Genomic DNA, 22543 nt, shown 5'->3' with positions numbered 1-22543 from the left:
CTGACCACCAAGGTGCATATGCGATTGGATCATTGGTGAGCCGGTTTAAATTTGGTAATTCTAAAGTTGCTATGAATGGCAATTGTCGATTCAAGTCAGGTTGAGCATACCCAGGATATGATGGAATTTCCTGTGCAATAGGTCTTTGCATACCAACATAGGGCATCTGCATTTGGTAACCTTGGTATGGTTGTTGAACAAAACCAGTATAAGATGGTTGTTGATAACCAGACTGAATTTGTGGTTGTCCATAACCTGCAAAGCCTTGTTGCCCAGGACATTGGTAAGCTTGATATTGACCAAAACCAGGTTGAGCTTGTGAACCAAGTCCAAACTAAGGTTGGAACTTTTGGAATTGGGGTTGTTGGAATTGTGGAAACCACGGTTGTTGAACCAACTGTTGTTGCCCAACAATGAAAGGTTAACCAGATTATGAATCAACTATACTAGTGTAAGCCTGGGTCAGTCCAAATAAAGGTATACTAACCTGAGGTTGTTTCTAAGCCCCAGAAACAAGTGGTTGTTGTATAACAACTTGAGAAACATGAACCTCTTGACTTGAAACTTGTGGTTGCAAGAGAGAAGGATCAGTTTGTACCAGTTGAGATACAAAAGTTTGAGCTTGTGATTGTGGCACAGTAGTAACAACAGGTGTAGTAGGAATAGTTGACATAGTTTGTATTGGTGTGTTGGATACACAAGCCTTGGTTGAGTTGGCATTTCTGGTTGCCATTGACAAACTCTAATTCCAGGTTGACTTTAATATTGTGGGAAACTACCATATGGTTGTCCTTCGGAATAAGGAGGATGCAAAAAATAAGAAAATTTCTCTCCATATGGTGGCAATCCAGTATTTAATGGATACACAGGTCTTTGATGACCAGATTGCCCAGCCTGATACTGATATGCAAGATCAAACTATTGAGTTCCCATTAGAGAAGAACCAGGTAGTATTCTGGTTGAGGACGTGGGTGATGACCATGGTGCAGAAGCAACCCTTGAGTGGGTTCCTGACAATTATTGGTAACCAATTGGGACGGATGCTTCACCATACAGGTGTGACTCAAGTGTGGTAGAAAACATCAAAGGAGTTACAACAGAAGATTCTGCTACAGCTGCATCAAATGATATAGTCTGGGATGTTAACGGTTGTTCAGCCATAGTTAACTGGCCCAAAAGTTGTCCTAAAGATTCGATGGGTACTTGAAAGGAAGCAGGATCAGATGAAGCAAAGTAATCAGGAGTAGTAGGGTAAAGATAAAGCCCAGTTCCGAAGTGAAACGGGGTTCCAGATGTGGACTCTCCTACTAATTCCTCCTCTATGGCAATCAAACCTAGTGGAAGGACTTGACCATCAAGTCCGTAAAAGATTTTTGGTGTTGATGAAAGTGTAGTTTCAACAGTTGCTGATGTCTAAGGGGTAACAACTTCTGAATGTGGAAATTCAAAGTCCAGATGTTCAGGTAGATGAAAAACAATTTCAGAGGGAGGTTCCTGAACAACTTTGGGTTCAAATGTAACTTCTATTTGAACTGGAATAGATTCTGGACGAACTTTTGGTTGAACTGATTCAAGTTCAGAAGCACTTTCTTGTTGAACAATTTCAAGTTGAGTATCAACTTATTGTTGGACAACCTTGGTTACCGTTTCACTAGGATCAGTGATAATGTCCTTAGGTAATTGTGAAACTTCTTCTTTAGGAACGATTGTACCAGAAATAGTCAGAGTAACTGGAGTCTCTGTAGCTACTGAAACAAATGTTTCAGGTAACCCGGATGAAGAACTAGGAGTTATTGATGTACTAGACTCAGTTAAACGAGACTGCTTTGTTTGAATTAGTGTCGCTTCGGGAGGCAAAGGCGGTTGGCTCACTATTCTCCACGAACGACGGGGTTTGGGTTGATGTTCCTCCATGATTGCTGATTAATTCTATCAACTTAAAGTCAACTAAGGAATGAGGATGTTATTCGTGGTCAATTATTTTTTTACGACACTGGAACACAACTTCGGTTTTTCATTTTTAAAGAGTTGAGAAAAAGCAAAAGATGAATCTAGTTGCCTTCGATATTTAATGAGTCTGAAACGACAAGTGCTTAAATGATCCTTTTACTTTTAAAGAGTCGAAAATGAATGAAAGTGACTGCATTGGATATTCTAGACAAGAGGTTTTACCAGAAAAATCGCATATACACCTTGGTGATAAATGAAAGAGAAATGACCAAAGACTTTACATACGACAGTCAATCTTCCCTAATGCTGTGTTCGGTGCGTTGCGATCGGTAAGGCGGCAGACTCAGCTTCCTAGGGATAAAGGATTTCAACCTATTGGGGTCTCCCACCATATACTCGACGGTACAGTGAGCACAAGTCCGTACTAGCACTTATCGAATCAGAGAGGAGGAATCACTCAACCTCAGTGAAAATGACAGCCACTAGTTTTAAAGACGTCAAAACACATCTCTAGCCTAGACCTCTAGATGTTTTTCGTTAAGTTCCAATGTGTTATTAGATAAATTGATGTTCATTTTAAGTTGATCTTGCTTAGGAATTTTCCTTTCAAGTTCACCACGTGATGTATTCTGAAATTCTTAGGAATGCAACTATCATGATAAGCATTCTTTCCATTCAGTTTTAACAATGAAAACCCTAACTACTTAGGGATAAAGCAATCAGATTTATTTTGATCATAGAGCAAAGAGTACAATCTAAATGCAAATTCCCTACATTATTCCATTTACCACACAAACTCTTTTCAATGCAAATGCATGTATTTCTTTTCAATTTCCCTTAATGTGAATGATTCAAAAAGGAAAACTAATGCACAAACGATTCATAACTCTTTTCATAAAAAATGATGATTTGTGACAATTTCTTTTAAAAGGGAAAGGAAGACTGTACGACACTTTTGATTTTAAAGAAATGAAGATTTTCGACACTTTAAATGAAAATACAAATCAAATGCACAAATAAATCAATCAATTATTTATGAAGGAAGACTTTACGACACTTCATTTTTCGAAGAAAATGATGATTTTACGACACTTTTCTATCGACAAAACAATCGATCAAAACTACCTTTTGATAGTGGATTGCAAATGATAAAACAAATACACAAAAAAATCCAACAATCCAGTCTAAGTAGGGCCAAATTAAGGAGATGAAAAACTGTTTTCAGAGACAAAAGATCATTGACATTCAACAACTAATTCAAACAAGAGAAAATTGGAAAAAACTTTCAGTTCCTAGATGGGAAACTGACCCTCAAGGGATCAGCGCAGGCAACAGTTAGAGACAGTGCACTGAATCACTTTGTATCTATGCAAGAAGTGCATTGCAGCGCAGGCAACAATTAAAGACAGTGCGCTGATGACAGTGAGCAATTCTGAAGGCAATTTTGACACAGTTTCGACTCAATTTTCAATGAAAAAGGACTGAAATTCAATGAACGACCACAAGTACAGTATGTAGAAATGTATTAAGAGGCTGATAAGCTACTAAGATGGATAATCTGGTCCCCAGTGGAGTCACCAATTTGTTTTGGGAATATTTAGTGTTCTTGGACAAATGCCTAACCCTCTAGATTTAGCAGCAGATCTAGAAACAACAGATAAAGTAATCTCTACCTTTCCTATAAACAACAGATAAAGTAAGAGAACATAGAGCCTACTTGTAGCTTCCACTTGTTCCTTATCTCCATTGACTGATTCCGTTGCTCCTTCCCGTACTTAAATCGCTTGAGAAGTACCTGCACACAAACAGAAACAAGAACCCATCAAAGCAAATGATAATGATCTATTAGTTATAAATAACATGGAATCAAGAACATGATATACATATGAAAGCATCAACATATAACACAAGCATAAGGAAAAAGTTTCTAAGACTTTATTGATAAGAGGAAGAATTACAACCCATATGTGCTTGATCCAGTGACACTCTTCCAATTCAATCCCATCCTCTTCACCTCATGACAATCAAGACACTCCAACACTATTACAATACTTGCACTCAATTCTAATCTCATCTCACTAGCATCTCCTTACAACTCAATATTTTTCAGCCCCTAATCTCTTAGATGAGTGATCTTTTTATAGGTGAGTGAAGGAGGTTATGCCATCAATGGTGATAATGAATGCCTTTCTAAATTTAGAAATCAGTTCCATGGAAGAAGGGATAGGGGATTGATGTTTCCTAATTCCCTTCCTCATCCAAATGTGAACTCAAAGGTGTAGGTGGCATTTGAGAAACTTCTAGAGGCTTCCAATGGATAAGGAATCTTCAAACCCTCACGGAAATTCACTCAAATTTGCTCAATGCAGGCCAAAGAGGGACCAAGTGCGCTACATAACACCCTGTTAGTGTATGGTTTGCAATGCAGCACACCCTAATGAAGGCCTACCTGCGCTGATCTTCTTAGAGGTAGTTTTTGGATGTTTTTAGTGATGGAACTTCTTGGGAAGTGATGCATTCTGATGACTAACTTCTTTAGGGCATGCAACAACTACACTAGGGGTTGATGGGCCCTAATAATATCGATCTGTAAGTTGGGGTTGATGTGCCCAAATGGATCTGTAACAGTATCTACTCCATAGATGGAACAGGATAATTATCTTTATTTGAAGCTTGGTTCAAGTTGCAAAAATAAACACATAAGCATATGTCTCCAAGTTTTTTTTGTCAGGAACCAAATTTGAGAGTCATATATAATGATGAAATTTAAATATGATCCGAGCATCCAACAATTTACTTAGTTCTTTCTAAATGAGTGGTTGAAGCATAGGATGATTTTTCCTTAACTTTTGTTGAAATGGATTTATCCCTTCCTTAATGGGTATCACATGCTAGATAATTCACATATCAAAGGTTTTCAAATAATCATATGTCCATGTGAATAAATCTTGGTATTACTTAAAAGGACGAAGAAAGGCTTGTCGCTTTTAGATCTTCTTTGGTACCTAAGTTAACTTGTTTGTGTGATAGTGTAGAACTGTGGGTCTTTGCATTGGTCGGTCCCTTAAAGTGGTTCTGCATGTCATAAGTATTTTCTAAAGATACCACACGCTTAGGCATGGGATTCCCTTTATGTTCCTGAGATGATTCCTGAAAATCCCTCTCATGCTCATCTTCATCTATCACGCATCCATAAACACATCAACATTGGCCATAGAGTATAGTATCTGTTGGTCATCATTGAAAACACTAAAATTAGTGAGGTTATCAGGTACAAATGGCTTATACATAATCTCAATAGAAAAACCATCTCTAAGTGCCAATAACCTAGCAGTAGCTTTAGATAATGTGTCTGCGATGGCTGCATTATGAATCATAGGAACATAATTGATATTAAAATCTTGAAAGAAAGAAATAATATGCAATAACTCTTGCTGGTAGTTTTTAATATTAGGTGACACACAATGTATAATATTTCATACCTGACGTGTGACAATTTATGAGTCACCTATTTCCTTTAACACCTCCACCTCAAGGTCTATGTCTTTCTTTAATCCCATAAATAGTGATTCGTATTCAACAATGTTATTTGTGCACTCAAATTCTAAGTGACATGAGATCATATACTTGTTATTTTTTTGATCAATCAAAATAAAACCAACTCAAGAACCCTCCTTTATTTTCAAACCATAAAATTATAAAGTCCAAATGTTAGCAGAAACAAGGTTAGTTCCTATGCTAGTACTATTAACATTTATGTTACAAAATTCATTAGCACCAGGTGGATTGCAATGAAGGAGTTCCAATTGATGAGCCCTCGTATTGCACTAAGGATGTTGCAACTTCGAAGGGCTTCTCAACTTAAATTATCAACCTGAGGTTTGTACAAAATTAGAGGTGACAATGCTATATGCACAACATGTTAGGTTCTACTCATTTCACCCTTAGTCATGAGATCAGATCAAGGTGTTTAGAGACCACTCCTTCAACGAACTAAAAAGAGAAAAACAAGTTACAATTGCAAGGAGATGAACATGATTATACTATAGAAGTGAAAGTGCCATACATTCAAGGTAAATGCTGAATTGAAATTGCATGAAAGGAAAAAGGCTAGTCTAGTTGAAGAAGTAAACCATGATATTCTATTTGTAGACCTACTCAATGTAACAACCTACTTGCATGAATCATCTATCTATTTGCACTCGCTTGAAAATGATAAATTCAACCTTCAACACAATTATTAAAAAAAATGCTAATTCTAATTCTATTTGCTGTGTTATGTTTACAATGATGATAAAATGGAGTTGGAGTGGTCTTAGAGTCTTCCATAATCATGAAATCAAAGCTTGGGGGTCATTATTCAACTTCAATATGCTAGGGTCAAAATTTGGAGTGAATCTGGTTGAAGAAAACAATGCTACAATTATGCTACAGGAGACCTTGTATTGCTATAGGAGGCCCTGTTTACTATAGGAGGGGGTATGAGAGATTTTTTAGGAAAGAAATGATGTATTTAAGGTAGAATAAGGTGGATGAAGGTAGAATAAGGTGAGTGAAGGGTGTGGTAGCCCCTTAGCCAAGCCTAGTACCCCTCATAGGTCTATCCTGTACCAAAGTTTGTGCCCATGGTGTCCTCCATTTACCTTAGTAGAGTGATCTTAGTGGTAGATTTTGGAGGCAATGTGAGGTGTCTAGGAGGGAGATGGAGTGGCCTAGGTGGATGTAGAAAGTGTACCCACCTGTTGACAGTGTCGTATCTGCCAACATTCATGGGATATCCCTGATATGAAGTCCCAAATAGACCTCAAACATTTTGGAGTAGGAGTCCAAACAGTGGGTGGTAATGTAATGCCTTGGCCGTGGTAGCGCGCATAGGTAAGTATGATAAATTTGAGCGAGAGAAAGTGTGTGACCTTGCGGAGAGTCGATGCGATGCATGGGGGTTCTAACACATGGAGGGGAAAAGGAAGTGTGCCCCTTAGAAGCCTGTAATAGTACGTAGCTTGAAAGGAACACACCAGTGAAATGACATCACAAGCTAAAATGAGGAATAGTCCACAGATTAAAGTGATGGGTTAATCTAACAACATGCATTCAACAAGAACCACACAATTTCATACAAAGTATTTCATAAGAAAATCCATAAGTTAAACAACATAAATCGCTAAAGAAACTAGAATAGTCCAACTATAATAAAAACATATGCATGAAAGCATGATGGCTTTGATATTATTATTATAAGTGAAAGTTCCATCCATACATACACCATTGACAACCACTAGCCCCAATAGTGGAACATTACAGTCAAGAACACATGCTCCTCCAAAGAAGTATACTCGCTCTACGCTATGGAGAAGCCAAGTCTTGTCACAATACTCCTAAGACTTTTCTAAGCCTAAGCCTAGCCAAAAGCTTGGCTCCCAAAATCCCCTTCTAGGAGTTATGAGGTTCTATTTATAGCAAATGGTGGGGTGACCCTTTACATCCTCCTTTGTGAATCTTTGCCTACCCCCATGACTCTTCAACTTATTTACAAATAACTCATTACATAACATGATGACCTTTCACATTCCACTAATGAAACTTGTAATTTCACTTACAATATATTTACAAATAATATTACATTTTCCACATGTACCCATGTAAGATAAAATAGGCCAGAGACAACCTAACAAGACAAAACACTATGACTCCTAATTTTGGGAAAGACCAACTCGGAAACCTCCACTTAGTGCTTCTTGGTCATATATTGATGCCAAGCTTGGTATTGTGTGATGATGTCCCCAAACTACTTGATGGTGTCTTTCTGATAACAGAATCTTGCCTCCATAGCATTTGGGTATATGGTCTTGGAACTTGTATCCAACTCATCCTGAAGCATGTGCAACATGGTGTTGACCATGACAGGACCACCAATGTACTTCTGCATGTTATGTGCACTCAGATCTAATTCATCCGTGGTGGTCTCTCATCTTAGCTTCTCCATTTACCCATCAATCTCTAGCCGAACTTGTTTCTTGGGTCTAGCCTTGGTGAGGGAACCGATTGACGGGATCCTGTATGTTCTCACCATGAAATCCAAACTCTTGTACAATCGTGCATATGAGGCATGTATGCTGCTGATGAACGGGGTGAGATGCTCATAGTTATGTATCAACATCCATACCTTTTCTTTCTCTAACTTTGCCTATGGCTTTATCTTATTTGGCAAGTGAAGTGGGGCCCCTTTGTACTGCATTGTCCACGCTTGCACATGGACGATGACAACATGTATGTTCTTGAGAGTTTGAACAAACTCTTTCCTCCATTAATGTAAACCATCCACATAGACAACTGCCTTATGCATGGTGACAAATCCATCATAGAGCTTCTGCATGGTAGTTTCAAGTGTTGATACTTCAACAAGTATTGCTTTCCTCATCTTTGCCATTGCGGAAACTGCGCTCTGCTCTCGAAGTTGTTCATTATAAAAAACATGAGATCATAACATTTCGAGAACAAGACAAATCTTATTTATTGATATTAGCAAGTAAGAGTGGAAGAATACAACTTGATCCGACCAAAACACCAACAAAAACTTCCTCTGGATCTATCCAAGCTAATCCTCAATCATCACCTCTCAACATGTGAAAAAGGATGTCATATAATGGAAGATGAACATATCTGCAAGGAAACAAGGGTTTCCTATGACTGGGAGTGCAGGAAGCACAGGGAAAATCAGACTTGATCCAGGGACAAAGAGATTATAATGTCAATATCCTATCTCCTTCTATGATTTAGGCCTTCCCATGAGGTGTATAAATACCACCAGAAATCGGTTGATTTAGTTAGGCCACGGGATCTTGTAGGTGGGCTTTCAGTGAAACCCATAAACCTCACCTGAGAAATAGGAAATATTTTATTTTTTTCATATTTTAAATTATGTAAGTGGGTTTGCTATTATGATATCCATGTGTACATGTGCTTTTATAAGGTCAAAGTCATGTATGGAATTTAAAAATATGTTTTTTTTAATAAGTGATCAAGTCTAAATGGGAAAGGTTTGCCCAAGACCATATAAGAGCATCATAACTATAGGAGTGTTGAATGATGCTATAATTGATGCCCCCTAATATATTAGGTCATAATGGGTACATGATGGCTAAAATGTGTTAAGTACAAAGAGAGATCATTTGAGAACCTGAGAGGAAATCACCATATTCCATCCCACTGAATACCTGTAGAAGGAATTAGAATGAAGACTCTTGTTTGAGGTAGGCATACCCATGCTCAAAGATAGTATAGCATGTCTGTTGATCAAGTACAAAGCGAACCCATCATGTATACATAAGTGTACAAAGGAGACTGGAGAATACATAGTGGATCGTCTGATAATAGCCACAGAGGAACACGACAGAGATATGTCTCAATATCACATATATAAGAACTGATCAATGATTCTCGAATAATGTGTGATCAATGATGCTGCATAACTGATCCTCATAACAATACCATATCATATAGGTGAAATAGTGGTACTACATAAAACTCAGGTGTCAACATATATAATGGTGCTGAAGTGAACTGCAACATATAAGGGTGGATGGTAGCATTGGCAAAAAAATAAAAGGATTGACAAGTAAACCAAGATGCTGACACAACCCGATGTCTTCACCAACTGCAGATGGTACATTTCTACACTATGGGAATAAATGAGTTGAAGTGACCATGTGAGAAATCGTTTGATTATTGATCATTGATGTATACCATTAACAAACGCAAGCTAACTCACCGATAATGATGATGAGAGTCAAGATACCCTAGTATAATATAACAAGTGTGAATAAATGTGTTGAAGTCGAACACTTGAGAGAATCTATCAATCAAAAGACATTGATGTATTCTCACTGTCGATAGCGAAGGAGTCTACCGTTGATGATCGCAAACCCTAAGGTACTGAAAAATAACTCTAGATCTTATTCCCAGAGCAATGAGTTGGAGTTTATGGGAAAATATCTACTGGAAGGAAAGCATTAAGGCATCCCACATCAACCAGCATGAGTGTAACCCGCAGGCCAATAATTTGGAAGAACTCAGATGAAAAGGATGAAGTAACCATTCTGAAGTACATTTTCGATGTACATAAGACATGTCTAGCGCACAGAAAAAACCCTCTAAACTAACCAATAATGAAAGCTGACACAGAGGTGAAGAATCCACCAATAGGGTCAAATGGCAACCAAGGTACTGCACGAATCACAATGTGTGATAATGTAAGTTGGCGTCGAACACAAGGGAAATCACTCAGTCAAAGACCCATGATACTAATCAATGTCGAGCACAAGGTCACCTATAAATGATGTAAATAGGGCCGGGGTGCAGCTCTAGGCCTACTCTCAGAGCAATTTATTGGAGTCGATAAGAGAAAAACTGCTAGCAAGAGGTTAATGGAGACCTTCTTAACCAGCATGAGCAAAGGACCAAATAACTGATGTGATACTAAAGATAACTTTGACAGACTGGGTATGGCTAACTGAAAATGAGCCAAGAGACACCACAGAATGGTCGACACAGATTGACCTCCCTTGAACAAAAGCACAACTCATATGTGACTATATGGCAGGATAAAATAACTTTGTATAAGTTTGCAACGTAGGAGGCCTCAAAAAACTCTCCATATGATTGGAAGAGATAACCAACCGAAGAAGGACTAACTTAATAACAAGGTTATGGCTCTCCTAAACTCAAACTAAGTCCCATTCCAAACGGAGGAAAGATTTATCTTGAATGCTTTGTTTAAGGGCGACATAACTGACTCTTGCTACCATCAAATATGGAAGTAAATATCCTGTTCCCCTCTTTTTGAAATATATATGTTTTTTGTTTTTTGTTTTTCATATTTAAAGCTTGATAAAGAATAAAAGAATGCATATAATACAGTGGAAAGAACGAGTGTCCAAAAATAGATGCTCTAGTTCCTAGGGCTGGAACATTCCTATGCTCAATACAAGGTGGAAAAACTGGTCGTCGACACTCAAAGGAATGTTATTTCCACAGATAAAAAGGTGTCAAGTCATAGAGGATAATGAATGCATGGTTTTGATCTTACAGAAAGGTCATGGTCAAAAGTAGCTTATACACGAGTCCAAATGAGGCTGACTTGAGGCCAAAAGGGGTACAGGTAGTCAATATTCAATGCAACAATACAACTTAACATATGGGAACCTCAAGGGTATAAAGCTAGAAAATTAGTGAAGAAGAAGAGAAATGAGGCTTCATCGCAAAGTCATGGTGGGACTAAAGAGGACTCTTGAGCCTAAGCACTTCTTGCAGAATGGGAAACATATGCTAGCAAGGATATAACTAGGAAGCCCATGTAAGGAATGGATCTACCATTATGTTACTATTTTATAAGATGACGAGTGAAAGTGGTTGAAAACCACAACATAATGGGGTCGACCCTATGGAAAAATATCATAGTATGAGGTTAAAGTGGATAAGGCAATGGAAAAAGTGATATATCCTAACCTATATTGCAGTAATGAAAATGATACCTGCCACGATAGGTCCGTGATTGTGGAGTCGAAGTGTTGAAAAAAATGTCTCAAATTCTTCACTTACCCTGAAAAACAACCATCCCCAACATTTCAAGCCAATATTTAAAAGTTCATTAAATAATAAAAATTAGAAGATATGAACTTTATAAAAGTGGGTTTTTAAAATTTCATTATAAAAAGACATTTCAACTCACCACAATTCATTTCGTCTTGCAAGTGTTGAGAGTTTGAGAGCTTGGGAGAAAAATTTGGGCAACCACATTCCACAATTTCCTCAACCCATTCGTCAACCAAAGGCTTCTAGGTAATTCTAAACTCATCTTGTCATCTTTTCATGCATTTTGAATAAATTCAAGTGATTTTTCATCATAGGAATTTTTAATTTAAAATTTGCTTATGTGTGTAAGTGGATCGACCCTTTGAAAGTCACGTGTAGAAAGCCCTACACACGAGTTTTCAAAGGCAAAGCCGCATGTACATGTGACCGTCATTTATAAAAGTCGCGTATGCATTGAAAAATTTGAAAAACTCAAATTCTAATGGATGAAAATTCTTCAAATTGTAGTATGTCAATTGTTTGGAAGGAGAGGGAGCATAATGAAGTTGACAATGAGGCTTTACGAGATCAAGGAGCATTGGATGCATTTGTAGAAATTCTGACTATAGATTAACCTGATAATGCAATATAACTAAAGAAAAATACTTTAATCTACTTCTACAATCAAACTTGTGGAAGCTTAATAGATTTGAGCAAGATCAAGCAAAAAGCATATAACCAAAAGAAGAATCAACGCACATGACACAAAAGAATACTCTGGGGAAAGCCTCAGCCAAAAACCCCACTATCTGTATTATCATACAAGTGGAAATATATCAGGATTACACAAAGCTTTAGCTCTCATAGCTAACTAGCTCTCAGTACAATCCCTCACAGATGCTCACAGACAAAATAGATTGCTCATATGCCTTCTCCTCTACCCTCCAAGCTCCTATTTCCTTGTGTTGTTTTTCCTGGGTGATCCAGCTGTTACCAAGTGTAACACTGATCACTCACACTGATCTTACACCCTGTAAAACTATGCAAATCTCAAGGAATGAATTCCTTCTGCATGCATGAGTTTTGTTTATAGGAAAGCTCATGCAATTGATAGCACACTATCCCTGTCTTTAATCTCAATTGGGTCTTTCTTTGAATAGACATGCATGAGTTACTTATGAGACAATCTTTAGTTATCTCGAGTACACTAGTTGGATGCATGCATGCATTCACTCACTGAACTCACAATTAGTTCCTCAAATAGTTTGGAACTAATTTAACTGGACTTAACTCAGTAAATTGAGCTAACTAATTACAACTCAAATATAACTCATCCTTATCTCCTTAATTAAGGGACAATCTCCTTAATTTAAGGGATAACTGTTGCATGACTTTAGAAAGACTTCTAGCTTGAATTTCTCCAACTAATTAACTCAATAAGAATTAATTAATTCTTTTTCAAGCAACTGGTGAGACTAAATTCGAATTTTAATCTCAATTTCAATTCAAGGACAAATTAAATTGGAATTTTCTAGTTGCCACATTTCAACACTCCCTCTCAACAAGAAAGGGATTATCTGCCACCCCGATCCTGTCTCTATGGAACTCAAATTTACACTTTGACAATGCCTTTGTCAAAATGTCAACATCTTGCTCCTTGGTCGAAATATATTGCAACAACATGATCCTCTTTGCTACACAGTCTCTGAGATGATGATACCGAATATCAATGTGCTTGGACCTATCATGAAATACTGGATTCTCAGAGAGTTTGATACAACTCTGATTATCACAATAGAACACAGTTGGATCCATCCTCTGATCAAACAAACCAACTAGAATTTTCCACATCTAGATGGCCTCACATTCTGCCTGACTAGCAGCCATGTATTCAGCCTCTGCCGAGCTGAGTGCAACTGACCTCTGTTTCCTGCTGTGCCAAGAAACTACAACTGACCCAAAGTTGAAAATTCCTCCTTATGTGCTCTTCCAATTTGATGGACACCCTGCCTAGTCTGCATTAGTGAAGCCTTGTAGCTTCACTCCCTCTGTCCATCTGTACCATAATCCATACTGATATGTGCCTCTGAGGTATCTCAATACATGATTTATTTCCTTCCAAAACATCTTGGTAGGCTGAACCATAGCTTGACTCAGCTGGTTCACAACATAGCACAAATCTGGTCGTGTGTTCACTAAGTACATCAATGAACCCACAAGCTGCCTGTACACAGTAGCCTCTACTACTTCTCCTGAAGTAGCATCCTCCTTCCTCTAGCTACCTGCTAGAGGAGTTTGCATGGGCTTGCACTTCTCCATTTGGAATCTCCTGAGTCTCTTGTTGGCATACTTGCCCTGAGGGACAAACAACTCCCCATTCTTCTGCCACACTTCCATGCCAAGGAAGTAATGCATGAGACCCATGTCTTTCATCTTGAATTCTCTTGCAAGGTCCTTGCAAGACATGATCAATTGATCATCACGTGTTAATATGAGATCCTCAACATAAAGTACAATGATCAACTGCTTACCTTTCACCATGATGTGGTAAAGGTTTTCATCCGCTTCACTCTTTGTGAAGCCCAACCTGGTGAAGTAGTTGTCTATCCTAGTGTACCAAGCACGAGGTGCTTGCTTCAGCTCGTACAAAGCTCTCTTGAGTCAGCACACATGCAACTCACAATCGAAGGTCTCAAAACCTTTCAGCTGCTCTATGTACACCTCTTCCTCAATCTTGCCATTGAGGAATGCAGTCTTCACATCCATCTGATGGATCTTCCAACCCATCTGCGCTGATAGTGTCAACATCGATTTGATAGATGAGTACCTTGCGACAGGATCAAAAGTATTATCATAGTCAATCCCCTCGATCTGTGAGAAACCACGGGCAAAAAATCTTGCCTTATGTTTCTCCACACTAGCATCAGCAGCTTGCTTTACCTTTTAAAGCCAACGGGAACTCACAACTGACTTGTTTGCCAGTCTTGGAACCACATCCCAAACACTTTTATGAACTATGGATTCATACTCCTCCACCATAGCATCAACCCAAGTCGACTGCTACAATGCTTCCTCAAAGGAAGATGGCTCGGTCTCAACACATTCCCCAACAAAGGCCATGTATCCAGTGTACCTCTCAGGTGACCTCCTCTGTCTGTGCTGAGAAGATGGTTCTCTCACATTCTCTCTGACATTGGACAACAATCTGTTAGCTTCTCTTGCGGACTTCCATCCATCTCTTGAAGGCTCTGCTTGAGTGGATGTCTCCACTCTTGGATCCTTTGCATGTGGATGCTTTGCATCAGTCTGAGGCTCCTCCTCCTTAGGAGCTAATAGTTCCTCCATAGCCTCTAGTTGGAGCTCCCTCTCAAGGGAAACTCGCATGGCCTTCTGCTCATCAAAATTGAGATCTCTGTGAACCACTGTCCTTTGATTGGTAGGCAAGTACACTTGATAGTTGTGGGGTGTATCAGTGTACCCAACAAGTATCGCCAACTCGGCTGTCGGCTCAAGCTTCTTCCGTGCATCCTTTGTAACATGGCAATATACCAATGAGCCAAATATCCTGAAGTGACCCACATCTGGTCTCTTACCGGAGAAGGCTTCCTCTGGTGTCTTCATCCCAAGTATGCGATGTGGGCTTCTATTTTGAAAATATACCAATGTGTTGCATGCCTCAACCCACAAATGAAGTGGTAAGCCTTGGTCATGTAGCGTTGCCCGAGCTGCCCCTACAATCATTCTGTTCTTCCTTTTAGCCACCCCATTCTGCTGTGGGTTATGAGGTGCCATCAACTCTCATTTAATTCCTTCACTGCACAAAAGTCCTTAAACTCTTGAGAGACACATTCTCCACCATTTTCGCTTCTCAAGGCCTTGATATTCTTCCCTGATTCTTTCTCGACCAAAGCTTTGAACTCACAAAAATTTGAGAAGGTTTGGTCTTTCTTGTGCATGAAATAAATCCAACATTTACGAGAATAATCATCAATGAAAATAACTTAATACCTTTACTTCGCTGTGGATGTCGTCGAGAATGGTCCACACAAATCAGTATGAACTTTCTCTAAGATCCCTTCTGCTCGACTGTCTCGATCATGAAAGGAAGACTTGGTGTACTTTCCCAAGGTACAACCTTTGCATGTGTCAACTTGCTCAAGTTTACCTTTGGGAAGTCTTGTAGATATCTGATGCATTATCTTCAAGGCCCCATGATGCAAATGGTCCAACCTCCTGTGCCATAACTCGCCAATTTCTTGGCTTTGCACCAATTCTGCTTTCAAACTCAACGCTGCACAATCATCTACCTCTAGTTTATAGAGATTCTTCACTCGAATCCCGTTCCTCTTGGTTTGACTCATGGCTATGTGTCTGAGGAACGCCTTTCCTTTACTGAAGACAACATCGTAGCCTTTTTCCTCCAACATCATGACCAATAGCAAGTTCTTCTTCAGTCCAGGCACATACTTCACATCTGTCAAGGTGAGAGGAGCTCCATGCTTCCTTTAAAAAGAAACCTTTCCCACTCCTGAAACACTGTACTTTCCATCGTCACCCATCTCTATGCGCATCTTGAGGTCTTTCTCCTCCAAGGTACTGAATAAACTTTTATCACTGGTCATGTGGAATGAGGCTCCACTGTCAAGATATCAAACCATCGATGACACCATGCATGTGATGAGGGTAAAGTCCATTTCGAACTGAGAGGCCAATGCCTCACCTTCCGATCCTTTCAAGGATCCCTTCTTGGACGTCTTCGATGGGAAATTAGTTGCATAATGTCTCATCTCATGATAATTAAAGCATCTCACTTTAGACTTGTCAACCTTCTTCCCTCCATGAGAAGAATTTGATTTGGAATGGGAAGCCTTCCCCTTCCCTTTCCTTGCCTTACTTTCCAAGGCCATATTTTCTTCATCATCATTTTTGGATGAAGAACCATCTCGTGTACTCCTCCTGATCTCCTCCTGCATCAAATCCGACCACAGTCGTTTCCAATCCGGCAATTTCTCCCTTCCATTCACAGAGTCCTGGTAGTTATTGCAGCTCTTTGGAAGGCCGAGGAGAATGAGGCTCACCATATCATCATCGACAGTAGTTATTACCACACTACCAAACTCATCTCTACATGTGGTGAGCTTGTTCAGATATGTGGAAATAGTATCGCCCTTCTCCATCTTGATTTTCCGAAGCTTATCCTTGAGTGCCAATTTCCTCTGGTCACTACTGTTCTGGTATAGGTCCTTCAATGTCTTCCACATTGAAAACAGAGTATCCTTCCCATGGAGACTCAAGACAATATGGTCTCGAACTCCCTCTAGGATGATTCATCTCGCCTTTGCCACACACTTCTTCCACTCATCCAATTATTGTGCATTAGTTGCTGCTGGCTTTGGGATTTCTTGATCAATGAAATCCTTCAAGCCATTGTCTTCTAATACAACTTCCATTCTATATTTCCATGCTATGTAATTTGAGCTGCCTTCCAAGGCATACTCGAGTCTCAAGCCATAGAAAACCATTGACCAACCTGAAGTATGAGATGAATTCTATTTGTACTTGCAACCCCGAACTTCAAACTTCGAATTCTCTTCTCAGTATACTTTTCATAGCTCCGATAACCTTTTCTCTGATACCATGTAGAAATTTTGGCTGTAGATTAACCTGATAATGTAATATAACTAAATAAAAATACTTTAATCTACTTTTACAATAAAAATTGCGGAAGCTTAATAGATTTGAGCAAGATCAAGTGGAACACATATAACCAAAAGAAGAATCCATGCACATGAAACACAAAATAATACTCTGGGGAAAACCTCAGCTAAAAACCCCACTATCTATATTATCATACAAGTGGAAATATATCAGGATTACACAAAGCTTTAGCTCTCATAGCTAGCCAGCTCTCAGTACAATCCCTCACAGATGCTCACAGACAAAATAGACTGCTCATATGCCTTCTCCTCTGCTCTCCAAGCTCCTATTTCCTTGCGCTGTTTTTCCTAGGTGATCCAGCTGTTACCAAGTGTAACACTGATCACTCACACTGGTCTTATACCTTGTAAAACTATGCAAATATCAAGGAATGAATGCCTTCTGCATGCATGAGTTTTGTTTATAGGAAAACTCATGCAACTAATAGTACAATGTCCCTGTCTTTAATCTCAACTGGTTCTTTCTCTAAATAGACATGAAAGAGTTACTGATGAGAGAATCTTCAGTTATCTGGAGTACATTAGTTGGATGCATGCATGCATTAAATGACTGAACTCACAATTAGTTCCTCAAACCATTTGGAACTAATTTAACTGGACTTAACTCAGTAAACTGAGCTAACTAATTACAACTCAAATATAACTCATCCTTATCTCCTTAATTAAGGGATAATATCCTTAATTTAAGGGATAACTATTGCATGACTTCAGAAAGACTTCTAGCTTGAATTTATCCAACTAATTAAGTCAAGGCGAATTAATTAATTATTTTTCAAGCAGCTGGTGAGAGTAAATTCGAATTTTAATTTTCAATTTTAATTCAAGGAAAAATTAAAATTGGAATATTCTTTTTGCCACATTTCAACAACATTAAGAAATTGTGGATTGCTCAAATTTAATATGCTGTCAAACATGAAAACCCAAACATGGTTGCTAGAAAATCTTGTCCATTATTGAGACCCATACTAAGAGGTGTTTATGATAGATAAAATGCCTTTGGAAATGGATGTAGAATATATTTACTTCATTATAGGGATTTCTCGAAAAGGGGATGTAATTGATCTAAAAGAGAGGGCATGGGGAGGCCTAAATGTCTCTGATTACATAGACATCTACTGCACAGAGGGAACATACAAGGTTGGATCTTAGATTCTAATCAAGAATGTGAGAATATTACCAATCAAGATCATTCTCTTTACCATTGTCAGAGTGGCAGGCTCGACAGCTCTACACCAGGCCTCTCGACGAGCCATTTTCTTGGCTGTAGAGTGCCTTCGTCCAAAATTATTTGATTGGTGCATAGGCCTCCTGACTTGTATGAAAAAGAAACTAAATTCAGCGAGATGTGGGGAAATAAAGCATTTTGAATATGGAAGCATACTTTGCTCCTTCTTCTTTGAGAGAGTACTAGCACTCCGACCCAGAGTGTCTACCACCATCAACAGTCTTAGAGATCCAGGGATGGCCAGATGGTCAGATCTGATCAGGTGACTAGGCATGGGCAAGGTCACCCGAGTAGCATTTGATGATGAGTTCTTCCTTTGGTGGGAGGAAAAAATCATAGCTATAGATGACGATCTCTATGTAGGTATAGAATACCAAGAGGACCCAGATCTGACCATTCCTGAGGGTGGTGCATAAGGCAAGATGGGTCAAAGTTTTAAATTTTATGTTATTTGATTTTTATTTTGAATATGATATTTAAGAAGTTAAAGAATCGTTTTTCATGAAACAAAAATCTTACAATATTATTTGATCATGATGTAGATGTTGGACTAGTGAGACTCGAGGGTCTACCTAGGCACATGCATCATGGGAGAGACATGGAGAGAGCAACAACTAAGACTGAGATACTCTTACATATAGTGTAAAGGAACTTGGAGATTTTAACTCACCAGGTTCCAATGGTAGCTATAGAGGATCTCCCTGAGGCCGTTTAGAGGCGGGTGGTAGGAGTACCATGAGAGTGGGTGCAACTCTTTCGACAGGTGGAAAATTCCATTGTCTCTTCCATGATTCTCATCCAGGGCAGGGCCCATAGACTTAGATTTTAAATGACTGATCTTTTATGGACATGACCAGGCTTAAGCCCTAATTTTGTAGGACATTTGTACACATTTTGTAATATTTTTAACATATTATTCCTATCTATATACATACAGTTTCTCGATGGTTTGATCATATATACAGATGATTTCCTGGTATTTTTTATTTTAATGTGATGAATTATTAATATGCCAATCTAATACTTTATTAGTTATAGAATCAACAAATGAATTTTCTGATCGTGGAATGTGACTGAAAGTAATAAAATTAAATGATATTTGTAATAATCTCACTCTAAAAAATTGGCGATGTAATAAAGGATCTCTCACATGATATATGTTATTTAGTTGAGACACCACCAGCTGTGAATCCAAATAAAATACTAACGATTCAATACCAAAATATATTGCTTCAGATAGTAAATTAATGATAGCACTATATTCAACCATATTATTGGATGCAATACCGATACATGTGCCTATTGTGACTGATAATTGACTAGATGGATAGTATCTTACCCAAGCGGCGGAAGCTAAGCTCTGAGTATGTCTGCTAGCATCATCGACGAATCCCAGATACACCAGATGATCCATTGACACTTGCCAAAGTAGACCAAAATATCACCATCACCACGAGACCCATAGAAAAAAATAAACGATTATGTACAATATTTACAAAATAAAGAAAATGATAGTCAATAACCTAGGCATAATGCTTCTTAAGATAAAGCCCATTTCTGGGTTCCGAAAACACATTTATGTGAAAGTCAACTAACTCATAGGCACATTTCTTCAAGACCTTTCTAATGATGAACGAATCATACCACATAGGTTTGAACTTGCCTGCCCCCAAGGTGTATTTATCTTGGTCATAGACCAGGACAAGGTCACCTTCAAAGAAAACCCTAGGACGCACAATCTTGTCATATTGGGTTTTTACTCTCTTTTTATGAGCCTCATTTATTGTGGTTGCATCTCAACGTTGCTCATCAAGATGTTCCAAATGAATAAGGCGTTCTTCAAGACTAGATGTGTCTGGAAGAAGTTCAACTGCTAATTTAAGAGATGGAATCTCACATTCTATAGGGAAGATTGATTCCAAACTGTAAACTAGTTGAAAAGGAGTAAAACCCATGGTAGTCTTGACTAACATCTGATATGCCCAAAGTGCAGGATATATCATGATGTGCCAGTTGGATCTAGCTTTATTGATTGTCCTTTGCAAGATAGTTTTGAGGGATTTATTCATGACTTCAACCTGACCATTAGCATGAGGATAATACAGAGACAAATTATCCTCCTAAAATCCCAATTTCAAAGCCAACTCAGACATCATCTTATTCTAGAAATTATTGCCATGCTCAATGAAAATCTCTTTTGGAATACCAAAATGAGAAATGACTTGTTTGAAAAGGAAAAGAGCTATTGTCTCACCATCATTTGTGAAAGTAGGCATATCTTTGGCCCACTTCATAAAGTAGTCCAGTGCTAATGTAGTTGTGACCCTTTGCCGAAGTTGGGTTACAAGTCGTAAAATCAATACCCCACTTTGTGAATGGAATGACAATGATGACAGAGAAAAGCAGAGCTGGATGAGCGTGCATTTTCCAAGTATATATTTGACAAGGCTGACACTTTTTGACTGCTTCCATGCAATCTTTAAAAATTGAGGGCCAAAAATAACCTACACACAAGATTTTTGGGCTGTAGCAAGCCTAGATAGATGAACTCCATAAGTTCCACTGTGGTAGTCATTAATAACAGAATCAACTTATTCTAAGGTTAAACAACATCTAAGGATCGAATCAATCCCGCGGTGATACAAAGTGTCACCGATAATAATATAATTTTTAGCTAGGTGACGCAATTTTCTGCGTTCATCCTTTGAAAAATCCAGAGGAAACTTCGAAGTATATAGATATACTATGATGTCTCCATACCAAGGATCTTGTGAAGAAATGTTCATAAGGAAATGAATCTTCATAAACAACATCTTCTTCACAAGGAAACTTTGAGACCAATTCTGCGAATACTAAAGATGTTTTGGACTTAGCTGGCATGAATTCGAGATTGAATTCCTGTAATATGACAATCCATTTATTATATTTTCCCTCAATCACTCACCTACTGAGGACAAAATGAAATGGGTTGACATCAACCATCAAAAAAGTTTTTATAAGTAGAATATAATGCGGAAGATGATGGACAACGTGAACTGCCAAAGCTAATTTCTCTATATGAGAATACTGAAGTTCAGGATCAACTAAGCCTTGACTCAGATAGTAAATCACATGCTCTCTAAGAGCATGGTATTACTGGACCAAAACCATCCCAATGGTTGATTCTTTCATAGTGAGATATAAGAGCAAATCCCTGCTATAATCAGGTGGACTCAAAAGAGGAGCAGAGGTCAATGCCTTTTTCAAAGCATTGAAGGAGCGCTAAGTGAAATCATCCCAAACAAATGGGACTCCTTTATTTAGTAATCACATAAATCCTTTCGTAATATTGGTGTAATTTATGATAAATCTCCTTAGGAAATTGGATTTACCTTGGAGACTCTGAAGTTGACAAGCTGTTGATGGGGAAGCAACTGAATTATTGCCTCAACCTTGAAGGGATCAACACAAATCCCTTCATTAGATACAATATATCCCAATAACCAACTGGATGTGACAGTGAAAGTGCATTTATTAGGATTCAACCAGATCTTATAGTAATGACATCGTTTAAAAGCCAAACTAAGGTGATTCGGATGATCATTTCTCTTTTGAGAATGAGCAACTAGGTCATCCAAATATGCTTTTATAATGCGCTTGATGTTGTGGAAAGCATAAGACATGGCCTGCTGAAAAGTTGCTCCAACATTTTTAAGGTCAAAAGGCATCTCTTTATATGCAAATTCACCCCAAGGGAAAATAAATGATGTCTTATGTTGATCTTCAGGATGAATAGTTATTTGATTAAATCTCAAAAAACCATCCATGAAGGAGAACAACTCATTTCCAGCACACTCATTAATGATCTGATCGATAAACGGAGTGGGGAAATTATCTTTAGGACAAGCCTTATTCAAATCCCTAAAGTCAATGCATACCCAAATTGTTCCTTTCTTTTTATCAACAGGGACTGGATTTGATACCCATTTAGTTAATGGAACAGGGTATAAGAAACCCGTCTTAAGTAGATTTTCAACCTCGACTTTAATAGCTGCTTCTTTCCTAGGATTTACCAACCAAAGCTTTTACCATATAGGCT

The sequence above is a fragment of the Pinus tabuliformis genome, chromosome 3_2 (assembly GCF_031772625.1).
Source record: "Pinus tabuliformis cultivar Carrire ecotype Pingquan chromosome 3_2, CPIR1, whole genome shotgun sequence".
NCBI lineage: Eukaryota > Viridiplantae > Streptophyta > Pinopsida > Pinales > Pinaceae > Pinus > Pinus tabuliformis.
Note: the sequence above shows the minus strand (reverse complement) of the source record.